At 49.2% G+C, this 15702-nt stretch overlaps 1 long non-coding RNA gene across 2 annotated transcripts in view; it reads left to right on the top strand.

Annotated features, from left to right (window-relative positions):
- The window catches only part of LOC140389224 (uncharacterized), a 56571-nt gene extending 43091 nt beyond the window's left edge, over positions 1-13480 (top strand). For both annotated transcript variants that reach the window (XR_011934296.1, XR_011934295.1), the window contains one exon: positions 13065-13480. This is a non-coding gene — a long non-coding RNA (uncharacterized lncRNA). The remainder of the gene's footprint in view (positions 1-13064) is intronic.
- The last annotated feature ends 2222 nt before the right edge of the window (positions 13481-15702 follow it).

The raw sequence follows: 15702 nt of genomic DNA, 5'->3' as shown, positions 1-15702 counted from the left end.
GATGTCAGAGGTAGGTTCTTTACTCAGAGTAGTAAGAGCGTGGAATGCCCTGCCTGCAACAGTAGTGGACTCGCCAACACTCAGGGCATTCAAATGGTCATTGGATAGACATATCGACGATATGGGAGTAGTGTAGATGGGCTTTAGAGTGGTTTCACAGGTCGGCGCAAATCGAGGGCTGAAGGGCCTGTACTGCGCTGTAATGTTCTATGTTCAAGCTGTTGCCAAACCAAGCTGTGACGCAGCCAGATGGCATGCTTTCTATGGTGCATTGGAAGATGTTGATAAGAGTCAATGTGGACATGCCGAATTTGAAGCTTTCAATCATCTCCACCTCAGCACCGTTGATGCAGACAAGGGTGTGTGCGACACTTCACTTCTTGAAGTCAATGACCAGCTCCTTAGTTTTGCTGACATTGAGGGAGAGATTGTTGTTACACCATGCCACTAGGATCTCTATCCCCCTCCTGTACTCGTACTCATTGTTATTTGGGATCCGACCCATTGCAGTCGTGTCATCAGCAAACTTGTAGATGGAGTTGGAGCTGAATTTTGCCACACATTCATGTGTGTAAAGGGAGTGTAGTAGGGGAGGTTAAGCACGCAGCCTTACGGGGCCCCGGTATTGAGGACTATTGTGGAGGAGGTATTGTTGTTTATCCTTACTGATTGTGGTCTATGGTCAGGAAGTCCAGGATCCAGTTGCAGAGAGAGGAGTCAAGTCCTAAGTTTTGGAGCTTTGATTAAGCTTGGCTGGCATTGTGGGTTGTGGCGGTATGTGAATTGCAGTGGATCAAGGCATTCTGGGAGTATGGAGTTGATGCGTCTCATGATCAACCTCTCGAAGCACTTCATAACAATAGATGTCAGGGCCACCGGTTGGTGGTCATTGAGGCACGTTGCCTGGTTCTTCTTTGGCATTGGTATGATGGTGGGCTGCTTGAAGCAGGTTGAAACCTCGGAACGGAGTAGGGAGAAGTTGAAGATGTCCATGAACACACCCGCCAGTTGGTCCGCGCAGGGTCTGAGTGCACGACCAGGGACTCCGTCAGGACCTGTTGCTTCCCGAGAGTTCATTTTCAAGAAGGCCAAGCTAACTTCGGAGACTGTGACAGTAGGTATGGGTGTGCCTGAGGCTGCTGGGGCAGTTGACAACTGTTTGTTTGACTGGCTGTCCGACCTGGTGGAATTCCTCACACTGGAGTAAATAAAATTCACCACCCGCTGATCAGAAGAAGGCGTAGAAGCCGTTCACCAACTTGTTTTGGTGCATTTGAGTGCTCTCGTGAGAGTTTGGTGACTGAGGGAATGCTGAATTTGGTGCATTTGAGTGCTATAGTGAGAGTTTGGTGACTGAGGGAGTTAGGTGAGGAGGGAGTAAGGCGCTCCTTTCATTTTGTTTCCTACATTTCCGCAATGAGCGAGAAGGGAGCCAGGAGTTTACAGAGAATGCAGCTGACTGGGAGCAGGGTCGGAGGGCGGAGGTCCAGTTGGTTCACAGGGCAGCTATATTCTGTAAGGTAAGAGGGGATGGAGGCTAGGCCAGTTGCATGCTCCTCCTGTAGGATGTGGGTGGTGAGGGATACCACCGGTGTTCCCGCTGACTATGCCTGCGGGAAGTGCACCCAACTCCAGCTCCTCAAAGACCGTGTTGGGGAACTGGAGCTGAAGCTGGATGAACTCCGAATCATCCGGGAGGCAGAGGGATGATAGAGAACAGTTACAGGGAGGTAACCACACCCAAGGTACAGGACAAGAGTAGCTGGGTTACAGTCAGGGGAAAGAAAACAAATAGGCAGACATTGCAGGGATCCCTCGTGGCCGTTCCCCTTCAAAACAAGTATACCGTTTTGGATGCTGTTGGGGATGACCTACCTGGGGAAGGCCCTAGCGGCCAGGTCTCTGGCACTGAGTCTGGCTCTGGGGCTCAGAAGGGAAGGGGGAGAATAGAAAAGCAATAGTAGTAGGAGATTCAATGGTTAGGGGAATAGGTAGGAGATTCTGTGGTCGCGGGCGAGACTCCCGGAAGGTATGTTGCCTCCCGGGTGCCAGGGCCAGGGATGTCTCGGATCGTATCTTCAGAATCCTTAAGGGGGAGTGGGAGCAGCCAGAAGTTGTGGTGCACATCGGTACCAACGATGTAGGTAGGAAAAGGGGTGTGGAGGTAATAAACGAGTTTAGGGAGTTAGGCTGGAAGTTAAAAGCCAGGACAGACAGAGTTGTCATCTCTGGTTTGTTGCCGGTGCCACGTGATCGCGAGGCTAGGAATAGGGAGAGAGTGCAGCTGAACACGTGGCTGCAGGAATGGTGTAGGAGGGAGGGCTTCAGGTATTTGGATAATTGGAGTGCATTCTGGGGAAGGTGGAACCTGTACAAGAAGGACGGGTTGCATCTGAACCAGAGGGGCACCAATATCCTGGGAGGGAGGTTTTCTAGTACTCTTCGGGAGGGTTTAAACTAATTTGGCAGGGGAATGGGAACCAGATTTGTAGTCCAGCAACTAAGCTAGCCGAGATTCAGGACACCAAAGCGTGTAGTGAGGCAGTGGGGAAGGGAACACTGACAAAGGAGAGTACTTGCAGGCACGGAGATGGGTTGAAGTGTGTATTCTTCAATGCAAGAAGCATCAGGAATAAGGTGGGTGAACTTAAGGCATGGATCGGTACTTGGGACTATGATGTGGTGGCCATCACGGAAACTTGGATAGAAGAGGGGCAGAAATGGTTGTTGGAGGTCCCTGGTTATAGATGTTTCAATAAGATTAGGGAGGGTGGTAAAAGAGGTAGGGGGGTGGCATTGTTAATTAGAGATAGTTTAACAGCTGCAGAAAGGCAGTTTGAGGAGTATCTGCCTACTGAGGTAGTATGGGTTGAAGTCAGAAATAGGAAAGGAGCAGTCACCTTGTTCGGAGTTTTCTATAGGCCCCCCAATAGTAGCAGAGATGTGGAGAAACAGATTGGGAAACAGATTTTGGAAAGGTGCAGAAGTCACAGTGTAGTAGTCATGGGTGACTTTAACTTCCCAAACATTGAGTGGAAACTCTTTAGATCAAATAGTTTGGATGGAGTGGTGTTTGTGCAGTGTGTCCAGGAAGCTTTCCTAACACAGTATGTAGATTGTCCGACCAGAGGGGAGGCAATATTGAATTTGGTACTTGGTAATGAACCAGGGCAAGTGATAGATTTGTTAGTGGGGGAGCATTTTGGAGATAGTGACCACAATTCTGTGACTTTCACTTTAGTAATGGAGAGGGATAGGTGCGTGCAACAGGGCAAGGTTTACAATTGGGGAAAGGGTAAATACGATGTTGTCAGACAAGAATTGAAGTGCATAAGTTGGGAACATAGACTGTCAGGGAAGGACACAAGTGAAATGTGGAACTTGTTCAAGGAACAGGTATTACGTGTCCTTGATATGTATGTCCCTGTCAGGCAGGGAAGAGATGGTCGAGTGAGGGAACCATGGTTGACAAGAGAGGTTGAATGTCTTGTTAAGAGGAAAAAGGAGACTTAAGTAAGGCTGAGGAAACAAGGTTCAGACAGGGCGCTGGAGGGATACAAGATAGCCAGGAGGGAACTGAAGAAAGGGATTAGGAGAGCTAAGAGAGGGCATGAACAATCTTTGGCGGGTAGGATCAAGGAAAACCCCAAGGCCTTTTCCACATATGTGAGAAATATGAGAATGACTAGAGCGAGGGTAGGTCCGATCAAGGACAGTAACGGGAGATTGTGTATTGAGTCTGAAGAGATACGAGAGGTCTTGAAAGAGTACTTTTCTTCTGTATTTACAAATGAGAGGGGCCATATTGTTGGAGAGGACAGTGTGAAACAGACTGGTAAGCTCAAGGAAACACTTGTTAGGAAGGAAGATGTGTTGGGCATTTTGATAAACTTGAGGATAGACAAATCCCCCGGGCCTGACGGGATATATCCAAGGATTCTATGGGAAACAAGAGATGAAATTGCAGAGCCTTTGGCAATGATCTTTTCGTCCTCACTGTCAACAGGGGTGGTACCAGGGGATTGGAGAGTGGCAAATGTCGTGCCCCTGTTCAAAAAAGGGACTTGGGATAACCCTGGGAATTACAGGCCAGTTAGTCTTACTTCGGTGGTCGGCACGTAATGGAAAGGGTACTGAAGGATAGTGTTACAACCTGCCTGCTTACCATTGGCTGGGGACTAATGACAATCCCACAATCCTGTGGGAGTATGAGCTTCCCCAATGAGGGGGGTGGAGAAACCATTAGTAAACTCCATGTATAAATAAAGCTGGCCAGTTTGGAACCAGCAGGAAAAAGTGTGCAGCAAGGGAAGTTGCTGCTGCTGCTGTTTTATATATATATATGTTATTGAGAATAAATGCTATTACTTTGTATCCTTAAAACTCGTGCTGGATTCTTCGTGGCCCTTACAAAACTGGCGACGAGGGTTAAAGTGAATAGCTGTCTCCACTACTGAAGCCACCTCCCTGGATTTTTGTTGGATCCAGGTTGGAAGTTGTTTTCTATTATACCATGCGTCTGTACTGACGTTTGGATGTTTTTGATGCTGCGCTGGAAAGCTGGAACCAGTATGCACAACGGATGCGTTACTATTTCCGGGCAAACAATATCACCGAAAAAGAGCGGCAGGTGGTCATATTGCTCACCGCTTGCGGCCCGCATACGTTTGGGGTGATTAGGAGCCTTACGTACCCAGCTGCGCCGGACACCAAAACGTTTGATGAACTTGTGAATATAGTGGGGCAACATTTTAACCCAACCCCATCCACAATAGTCCAGCGTTACCGGTTTAATAGCGCTGAGAGTACCCCTGGAGAATCCCTTGCCGACTTTCTATCCAGGCTACGCAGGACTGCGGAGTACTGTGACTATGGTGAGACCTTGTCAGAAATGTTACGCGACCGTTTGGTTTGCGGTATTAACAATGCGGCCACCCAGTGAAAGTTGTTAGCTGAGCCAACATTGACTTTTCAACAGGCCATTCAAATAGTATTGTCCCGAGAGAGCGCAGAACGAGGATTGCAGGAGCTACAGGGAATGGAACTGCATGTCTTGGGGCGCAACCCCTTCCGTCCGAAAACATCCCCCCGCACTCCTGCGGTACCTTGGGCGAGGCGACGTCCGAACCGACGCCGGAGGCCGTCGGACATTCCTCCCCGAAGGGACCCTTCTCCAGAACCAATGGATGAGGAGCCATGTCCGTGTCAGACTTGTAGGCGCCGACCCCGTCGCGGACACCGGTCCTGGGGGCGTCAGAGGCGCCGTCGTTCCGACCGAAACTGGGTCCAGCCCAGGGGCCGTACTTTCCATGTGGATGAACCTGCGCCGACTACTCCTGAGGACGTGGAGACGGAGGACGACTGCCTGCAGCTGCATTGTGTGGCAGCTCCCCGTGTGGCCCCCATTAAGGTGACGGTACGGGTCAATGGTCACCCGCTTGAGATGGCGTTGGACACTGGCGCAGCGGTCTCTGTGATCGTCCAGAGGACATTTGACCGCATCAAGCAGGGTATACAGACCCTTACATTAACCAACTCACAGGCCAGGTTGGCCACCTACACGAGGGAACCACTGGACATTGCAGGAACTTCAATGACCCCTGTTGTTTATGGACGCCAGGAGGGGCGTTTCCCACTTATCGTGGTGCGCGGCCAGGGGCCCAGCCTGTTGGGGCGGGACTAGTTGCGCCATTTGCGGTTGCAATGGCAGCACATCCTCCAAACAGTTTCTGGAGGGTTGACTGAGGTGCTAGGACGATACCCAGATATATTCCAGCCTGGTTTTGGGAAAATAAAGCCCGTATCCAAGTCGAACCAGGAGCCACGCCGCGCTATTTCCGGGCGCGCCCGGTGCCTTACGCCTTGCTCGAGAAGGTAGATGGGGAGCTCACTCGTTTGGAGAGTTTGGGTATTATCAGGCCCGTCCGTTTTGCTGACTGGGCAGCACCAATTGTACCTGTAATGAAGCCAGATGCCACAGTTCGCTTGTGTGGCGACTATAAACTTACAGTGAATACGGCTTCCCGACTCGACCGATATCCAATGCCTCGCATAGAGGATCTCTATGCGAAGCTTGCAGGCGGACTCTCCACAAAATTAGATATGAGTCACACCTACCTACAGTTGGAGCTGGACCTTGCCCCCCGACCATATGTAACAATTAATACACACCGGGGCCTGTATGAATATACACGGTTGCCCTTTGGAGTATCCTCTGCCTGCACTATTTTTCAACGTGTTATGGAGTGCATTTTGAGAGGTTTACCACGTGTCTACTTAGATGACGTTTTGATTACAGGGACGTCGGAGCAGGAACATTTGGAAAATCTGGAGGCTGTCCTTAGACGCTTTTCAGAGGCTGGAGTCCGTTTACGTCGCACAAAGTGCGTCTTTCAGGCAAAGGAAGTAGTCTACCTAGGTTATCGGGTGGACCGCGAAGGTTTGCAACCCGTTGCAGAGAAGGTGCGTGCGATTCAACAGGCCCCCGCCCCGACTGACACTTCGCATCTTCGTTCTTTTCTCGGTCTCGTAAACTATTAAGGGGAAGTTCCTACCCAATCTGGCAACTACGCTGGCCCCGTTGCACCTTCTGCTAAAGAAAAATCACACCTGGGTTTGGGGTCAGCCGCAAGAAACTGCTTTCCGGCGGGTAAAGCAACAATTGTCGTTGTCTGGGTTACTAACCCACTATGATCCTGGAAAGCCTTTGCTCGTCACATGTGATGCATCCCCGTATGGTATTGGGGCCGTCCTGTCCCACAAGATGGAGAACGGGGCCGAGCGACCGATAGCTTTCGCCTCCCGCACATTGACTGCAGCGGAGAAAACGTACGCGCAGATCGAGAAGGAGGGCCTGGCAGTGGTTTTTGCGGTGAAACGCTTCCACCAGTACGTGTATGGCCGCCATTTCACTATCGTGTCTGATCATAAGCCTCTGTTGGGACTTTTCCGAGAGGATAAGCCAATACCGCCCATTGCTTCCACACGGATCCAGCGCTGGGCTTTGTTGCTCGCTGCATACGAGTATTCTCTGGAGCACAAACCAGGAACGCAGATAGCAAATGCCGATGCACTGAGCCGATTGCCTTTATCGACCGGCCCCATGTCGACCCCCACGACCGGTGAGGTGGTTGCAACCCTGAATTTTATGGACACCTTGCCTGTCACGGCATCACAGATCTGTGAGTGGACCCAGACGGAGCCAGTCCTGTCAAAGGTTCGGCACATAGTCCTGTATGGTGGGCAGCATAGACAGCTCCCAGGCGATATGCGGGCATTTTCCTCCAAGCTGTCAGAATTCAGCGTGGAAGACGGCATCCTCTTGTGGGGGACGCGTGTGATTGTCCCAGAAAAAGGCCAGGAGCTGATATTAAGAGACTTGCACAATGGGCATCCAGGTGTGACCAAAATGAAAATGTTGGCCCGGAGTTATGTCTGGTGGCCAGGCCTCGACACCGACATTGAGAAGGTGGCCCAAAACTGCTCCATTTGCCAGGAGCATCAGAAGCTTCCGCCGGCCGCGCCCCTACATCACTGGGAATGGCCAGGGCGACCTTCGGCGCGCTTGCATGCGGATTTCGCCGGCCCTTTTCAGGGATCCATGTTCCTTTTATAAATCGACGCCCAGTCTAAATGGCTAGAGGTGCATAAGATGCAGGGAACAACGTCCTGCGCAACAATTGAAAAGATGCGTTTGTCTTTTAGTACGCATGGCCTCCACGAGGTGCTGGTCATGGATAACGGCACTCCATTCACGAGTGAGGAGTTTGCGAGGTTCATAAAGATGAACGCATACGCCATATCCGCACTGCCCCTTACCACGCGCTTCAAATGGGTTGGCAGAGTGCGCAGTGCAGACATTCAAAAGAGGCCTAAAGAAGCAGTCTTCCGGATCAATGGACACGAGACTGTCTCGCTTTTTGTTTACATATAGGGCCACCCCCCATGCAGTGACTGGGGTAGCTCCCGCAGAACTCCTAATGGGCCGGAGACTTCGCACCCGCCTTAGTATGATTTTCCCGGACATTGGCGCAAAAGTACGCCGCACACAAGAACGGCAGGGACAGAGATTTTCTCAGCATCGGCCGATTCGGCAGTTTGCGCCCGGTGACCCAGTGTTCGTTCGGAATTTTGCTAGTGGTGCCCAGTGGGTTCCTGGTGTAATCTTTTGCCAAACGGGCCCTATATCTTACCAGGTGAAAGCCCAGGGTCGTCTCCAGCGCAAACATGTAGACCACGTTCGGTCCAGAGGACTATCCCCTCCAAAGATTCCCCGCCCCGGAGCTCATTTCTACAGCCGCAGAGACCAGAGACAATGGAAGGTAGTCCTCACAATCTTCCTCTGGTGCCTCACTCAAAGCCTGCGCAGGTCGTTCCAGAACCGAATGGAGATAGAGACGCTGACATGACGGAGGCAGCAGACTCTGACTCCGAGATGGAGACACAGGGCGCATCAGAGGGGGAATCTTCGGGTCCACGGGCCGTGGATGTACAACCGTTACGCCGTTCATCACGCCGGTCTCCGTCTCGTTACATGCCGCCTGATCCAGCGCCGCGTGCAAATGGTGTCCGGCCTGCGGCAAAACGAGTCCGACGCCCTCCTTCGCCAGGGTCTTCGGTGGATTCCTTGGACTTTGGGGGGGAGGGATGTTACAACCTGCCTGCTTACCATTGGCTGGGGACTAATGACAATCTCACAATCCTGTGGGAGTATGAAGCCCCCCCCCAATGAGGGGGGCGGAGAAACCATTAGTAAACTCCATGTATAAATAAAGCTGGCCAGTTTGGGACCAGCAGGAAGGAGTGTGCAGCAAGGGAAGTTGCTGCTGCTGCTGCTGTTATATATATATATGTTATTGAGAATAAATGTTATTACTTTGTATCCTTAAAACTCGTGCTGGATTCTTCGTGGCCCTTACAAAAGATAGGATTTCTGAGCATCTGGAAAGACACTGCTTGGTTAGGGATAGTCAGCACAGATTTGTGAGGGGTAGGTCTTGCCTAACAAGTCTTATTGAATTCTTTGAGGAGGTGACCAAGCATGTGGATGAAGGTAAAGCAGTGGATGTAGTGTACATGGATTTTAGTAAGGCATTTGATAAGGTTCCCCATGGTAGGCTTATGCAGAAAGTAAGGAGGCATGGGATAGTGGGAAATTTGGCCAGTTGGATAACGAACTGGCTAACCTATAGAAGTCAGAGAGTGGTGGTGGATGGCAAATATTCAGCCTGGATCCCAGTTACCAGTGGCGTACCGCAGGGATCAGTTCTGGGTCCTCTGCTGTTTGTGATTTTCATTAATGACTTGGATGAGGGAGTTGAAGGATGGGTTAGTAAATTTGCAGATGATACGAAGATTGGTGGAGCTGTGGATAGTGAGGAGGGCTGTTGTCGGCTGCAAAGAGACATAGATAGGATGCAGAGCTGGGCTGAGAAGTGGCAGATGGAGTTTAACCCTGAAAAGTGTGAGGTTGTCCTTTTTGGAAGGACAAATATGAATGCGGAATACAGGGTTAACGGTAGAGTTCTTGGCAATGTGGAGGAGCAGGAGCAGAGAGATCTTGGGGTCTATGTTCATACATCTTTGAAAGTTGCCACTCAAGTGGATAGAACTGTGAAGAAGGCCTATGGTGTGCTAGCGTTCATTAACAGAGGGATTGAATTTAAGAGCCGTGAGGTGATGATGCAGCTGTACAAAACTTTGGTAAGGCCACATTTGGAGTACTGTGTACAGTTCTGGTCGCCTCATTTTAGGAAGGATGTGGAAGCTTTGGAAAAGGTGCAAAGGAGATTTACCAGGATGTTGCCTGGAATGGAGAGTAGGTCTTACGAGGAAAGGTTGAGGGTGCTCGGCCTTTTCTCATTAGAACGGAGAAGGATGAGGGGCGACTTGATAGAGGTTTATAAGATGATCAGGGGAATAGATAGAGTAGACAGTCAGAGACTTTTTCCCCGGGTGGAACAAACCATTACAAGGGAACATAAATTTAAGGTGAATGGTGGAAGATATAGGGGGGATGTCAGAGGTAGGTTCTTTACCCAGAGAGTAGTGGGGTCATGGAATGCACTGCCTGTGGAAGTAGTTGAGTCGGAAACATTAGGGACCTTCAAGCAGCTATTGGATAGGTTCAAACTTACTAATCAGACCAGTTTTATTTTCCTCCAAATCATTTATATATACTGCGAACAGCAAAGGTTCCCGCACTGATCCCTGCGGAATACCACTAGTCACAGCCCTCCAATCAGAAAAGCACCGTTTCATTGCTACTCTCTGCCTTCTATGACCTAGCCAGTTCTGTATCCATCTTGCCAGCTCACCCCTGATCCCGTGTGGCTTCACCTTTTGTACCAGTCTGCCATGAGGGACCTTGTCAAAGGCCTTACTGAAGTCCATATAGACAACATCCATTGCCCTACCTGCATCAATCATCTTTGTGACTTCCTCGAAAAACTCTATCAAGTTAGTGAAAAACGACCTCCCCCAAGACCCTCAGCAACCACTCTGTTCAGGGAGTGGGCAACAAATGTTGGGTCTGACCAACGACACGCACATCACATGAAAGAATAAAGTGAAAAAGATGACGAGAGGGAAGTGAAAGTTAAATAGTTTCAACCCTGTTAATTTAACTGGATTAACACGGTCGCTTTCAAAGGGATGTGGCTGTGAGAAGGTGGATTCAGTAGATGTGACAATGGGTGCATTGATTCATTGTCAGTAACTGGGGGTGGGGGGGGCGGTTGAATGAACAAGTTGTGGATTGATATTCCACTGCAGAACATAGAGCCCAGCACTGTGGGAGTGCTGCACTATTCTGGGTTGATGTCCCACTCCAGTACACACAGCCCAGCACTGCAGGAGTGTTGCATCGTTGGGGGGGGGGGGGGGTTCATATTTTAGATGAAACATTAAACAGAAACCTCGCATGTTCCTTGGATAGGGAATATATCCCTCCATTGCTACCCTCTGCCTTCTATGGCCTAGCCAGTTCTGTATCCACCTTGCCAGTTCACCCCTGATCCCAAAAGGTGAAGTCACACGGGATCAGGGGTGAACTGGCAAGGTGGATACAGAACTGGCTAGGCCATAGAAGGCAGAGGGTAGCAATGGAGGGATGCTTTTCTAATTGGAGGGCTGTGACCAGTGGTGTTCCACAGGGATCAGTGCTGGGACCTTTGCTCTTTGTAGTATATATAAATGATTTGGAGGAAAATGTAACTGGTCTGATTAGTAAGTTTGCAGACGACACAAAGGTTGGTGGAATTGCGGATAGCGATGAGGACTGTCTGAGGATACAGCAGGATTTAGATTGTCTGGAGACTTGGGCGGAGAGATGGCAGATGGAGTTTAATCCGGACAAATGTGAGGTAATGCATTTTGGAAGGTCTAATGCAGGTAGGGAATATACAGTGAATGGTAGAACCCTCAAGAGTATTGAAAGTCAAAGAGATCTAGGAGTACAGGTCCACAGGTCATTGAAAGGGGCAACACAGGTGGAGAAGGTAGTCAAGAAGGCATACGGCATGCTTGCCTTCATTGGCCGGGGCATTGAGTATAAGAATTGGCAAGTCATGTTGCAGCTGTATAGAACCTTAGTTAGGCCACACTTGGAGTATAGTGTTCAATTCTGGTCGCCACACTACCAGAAGGATGTGGAGGCTTTAGAGAGGGTGAAGAAGAGATTTACCAGAATGTTGCCTGGTATGGAGGGCATAAGCTATGAGGAGCGATTGAATAAACTCGGTTTGTTCTCACTGGAACGAAGGAGGTTGAGGGGCGACCTGATAGAGGTATACAAAATTATGAGGGGCATAGACAGAGTGGATAGTCAGAGGCTTTTCCCCAGGGTAGAGGGGTCAATTACTAGGGGGCATACGTTTAAGGTGAGAGGGGCAAGGTTTAGAGTAGATGTACGAGGCAAGTTTTTTACGCAGAGGGTAGTGGGTGCCTGGAACTCGCTACCGGAGGAGGTAGTGGAAGCAGGGACGATAGGGACATTTAAGGGGCATCTTGACAAATATATGAATAGGATGGGAATAGAAGGATACGGACCCAGGAAGTGCAGAAGATTGTAGTTTAGTCGGGCAGTATGGTCGGCACGGGCTTGGAGGGCCGAAGGGCCTGTTCCTGTGCTGTACATTTCTTTATTCTTTGTTCTTTATATGGGATATTCTGTGAAATGGCTGAGAGTTCTCCCAGTGACCTGGACCAACATCATTGTCTGCACCAGGGTGATCAGAAACTCCTCCAACTGTCAAATCTCATTGGCTGTTCGTGTGAGTTTTCTGTGAGATGATTGGCTGCAGTGTTTCCTATTAAACAGCATTGGATCTTAAGAAACTGGGTCTGTGAAACTGTTCAGATTCTTCAAGTGATGGGAAAGGTTCTATATAAATATCTAAACTTTGATCTCCCTGTCTCTCGTCTCAGATAGTGGGTGTGGTGGTCTCCAACCTGAGGTAACCCCCAGAGCCTCTCTACAGTACAGAGAGTGGGAAGGAGACAGTGAGTCTGTACTGATCGGCAAGTGGGACGGAGGGAGGGAGTCTGTACAAGCCAGGGAGTGGGAGGAGAAAGAGTGAGTCTGTACAGATCAGAGAGTGGGAGGGAGGAAGTGAGTCTGTACAGGCCAGGGAATGAGTGGGCGTGTGTGTGTACAAGCCAGGGAATGGGAGGGAGGGACTGAGTCTGTACAGGCCAGGGAGTGGGAGGGAGGGAGTCTGTACAGGCAAGGGAGTGGGAGGGAGGGAGTCTGTACAGGCCAGGGAATGGAAGGGAGGTAGTCTGTATCGGCCTGGGAGGGAGTGTGTACTCGCCCAGGGAATGGGAGGGAGGGAGAGAGTCTGTACAGGGTAGGGAGTGGGAGGGAGAGAGTGAGGCTGTACGAGCAAGAGAGTTGGAGGCAGGGAGCTGTGGGAGTTTATTAAATACAAATAATCTAATGTTGCTTTGTTGTCCGAGTCTGTCCCTGTCACATTGACAGACTCTGCTTCATGTTTTCTCATTGTTCTCCCTCCAGCTGAAGAACCAACAATTAATTTTGTCTTCATATTTTCTTTTACTTTTAGCGAGGTATAGGAATGAGCTGGATGCCCTGGCGAGAAACAGTGGAGTGTCAGTCGCTGAGAATAAACCTGACATTAGTGAAGTGTCAGTTGCTGAGAAGAAACCTGACATTAGTGAAGTGTCAGTCGCTGAGAAGAAACCTGACATTAGTGAAGTGTCAGTCGCTGAGGAGAAACCTGACATTCTTGTTGCCAGAAACGACGATGATTCATCACCCAATTGAAGGTAAAGGTGGAAGATCCAGTGAGGAATTGTCAGCAGCCCGAACTCTCCACATTCTTACTGAATGAAAGCTTAATTCCTGGGAAACAGCCTCTGTTTGATTGCTTCACTCCCCTAACCCCTGACCCTGTATTACTGCTCTCTGAATAATGTGGTGTAATCAGAAATAAAACTTACAGCATTGATCACAGCTTCATATCCCTGTCTTGTTTCTCTTTAGGATCAGTGTGTCTGTGAAAAAGGTGCCAGGGTGGAATGAGCAGGGAACAGATGTGTGAATTCCTGGAATTGGGATGGGGAGGTCAGTGCAGGGAAACACTGAAAGTTCAGAATAAGTCATTCAGAAATGGACTGAGATCTCAGAATCACAGAATACTACAGTGAAGAAGAGGCTCTTCGGCCCCGGTGAGTCTGCACTGATGCATGAAAGGCCCTGAGATAAGACAGGGATCCCACAGTGTCAGCACTCTAACCATTCACAGTTAAGGATATTTCACAAATTCCGTGGTGTGGAGATTGATCTGAAGGTCTGGATGAGGTTTAAGGTTATGGGAAACTGGCTCAGAAGCTGGGAGTTGATTCAGGAGATGGAGAAGATCTTCAGAGGTTAAGAGGGAGGGTAAGAGGTCCAGCTGGCAGACAAGGGTCCAGTGGCCGAACAATGATTTCATAAGAACTAGGAGCAGGAATAGGCCATCTGGCCCCTCGAGCCTGCTCCACCATTCAATTAGATCATGGCTGATCTTTTGTGGACTCAGCTCCACTTTCCAGCCCGAACACCATAACCCTTAATCCCTCAAAAAACTATCTATCTTTATCTTAAAAACATTTAATGAAGGAGCCTCTACTGCTTCACTGGGCAAGGAATTCCATAGATTCACAACCCTCTGGGTGAAGAAGTTCCTCCTAAACTCAGTCCTAAATCTACTTCACCTTATTTTGAGGCTATGCCCCCTAGTTCTGCTTTCACCCACCAGTGGAAACAACCTGCCCGCATCTATCCTATCTATTCCCTTCATAATCTTATATGTTTCTATAAGATTCCCCCCTCATCCTTCTAAATTCCAACGAGTACAGTCCCAGTCTACTCAACCTCTCCTCGTAATCCAACCCCTTCAGCTCTGGGATTAACCTAGTGAATCTCCTCTGCGCACCCTCCAGTGCCAGTACGTCCTTTCTCAAGTAAGGAGACCAAAACTGAACACAATACTCCAGGTGTGGCCTCACTAACACCTTATACAATTGCAGCAGAACCTCCCTAGTCTTAAACTCCATCCCTCTAGCAATGAAGGACAAAATTCCATTTGCCTTCTTAATCACCCGTTGCACCTGAAAACCAACTTTTTTCGACTCATGCACTAGCACACCCAGGTCTCTCTGCACAGCAGCATGTTTTAATATTTTATCATTTAAAGAATAATCCCTTTTGCTGTTATTCCTACCAAAATGGATAATCTCACATTTGTCAACATTGTATTCCATCTGCCAGACCCGAGCCCATTCACTTAGCCTATCCAAATCCCTCTGCAGACTTCCAGTATCCTCTGCACTTTTTGCTTTACCACCTATCTTAGTGTCGTCTGCAAACTTGGATACATTGCCCTTGGTCCCCAACTCCAAATCATCTCTGCAAATTGTGAACAGTTGTGGGCCCAACACTGATCCCTGAGGGACACCACTAGCTACTGATTGCCAACCAGAGAAACACCCATTAATCCCCACTCTTTGCTTTCTATTAATTAACCAATCGTCTATCCATGCTCCTACTTTCCCCTTAATGCCATGCATCTTTATCTTATGCAGCAACCTTTTGTGTGGCACCTTGTCAAAGGCTTTCTGGAAATCCAGATATACCACATCCATTGGCTCCCCGTGAATGTCCTCACAAAATTCCACTAAATTAGTTAGGCACGACCTGCCCTTTATGAACCCATGCTGCGTCTGTCCAATGGGACAATTTCCATCCAGATGCCTCGCTATTTCTTCCTTGATGATAGATTCCGCTATTTCTTCCTTGATGATAGATTCCAGCATCTTCCCTACCACCGAAGTTAAGCTCACTGGCCTATAATTACCCGCTTTCTGCCTACCTCCTTTTTTAAACAGTGGTATCACGTTTGCTAATTTCCAATCCGCCGGGACCACCCCAGAGTCTAGTGAATTTTGGTAAATTATCACTAGTGTTATTGCAATTTCCCTAGCCATCTCTCTTAGCACTCTGGGATGCATTCCATCAGGTCCAGGAGACTTGTCTACCTTTAGCCCCATTAGCTTGCCCATCACTACCTCCTTGGTGATAACAATCCTCTCAAGGTCCTCACCTGTCATAGCCTCATTTCCATCAGTCACTGGCATGTTATTTGTGTCTTCCACTGTGAAGACCGACCCAAAAAACCTGTTCAGTTCCTCAGCCATTTC

Source organism: Scyliorhinus torazame, chromosome 14, assembly GCF_047496885.1.
Source record: "Scyliorhinus torazame isolate Kashiwa2021f chromosome 14, sScyTor2.1, whole genome shotgun sequence".
NCBI lineage: Eukaryota > Metazoa > Chordata > Chondrichthyes > Carcharhiniformes > Scyliorhinidae > Scyliorhinus > Scyliorhinus torazame.
This window is presented reverse-complemented; position numbering and strand designations above follow the sequence as displayed.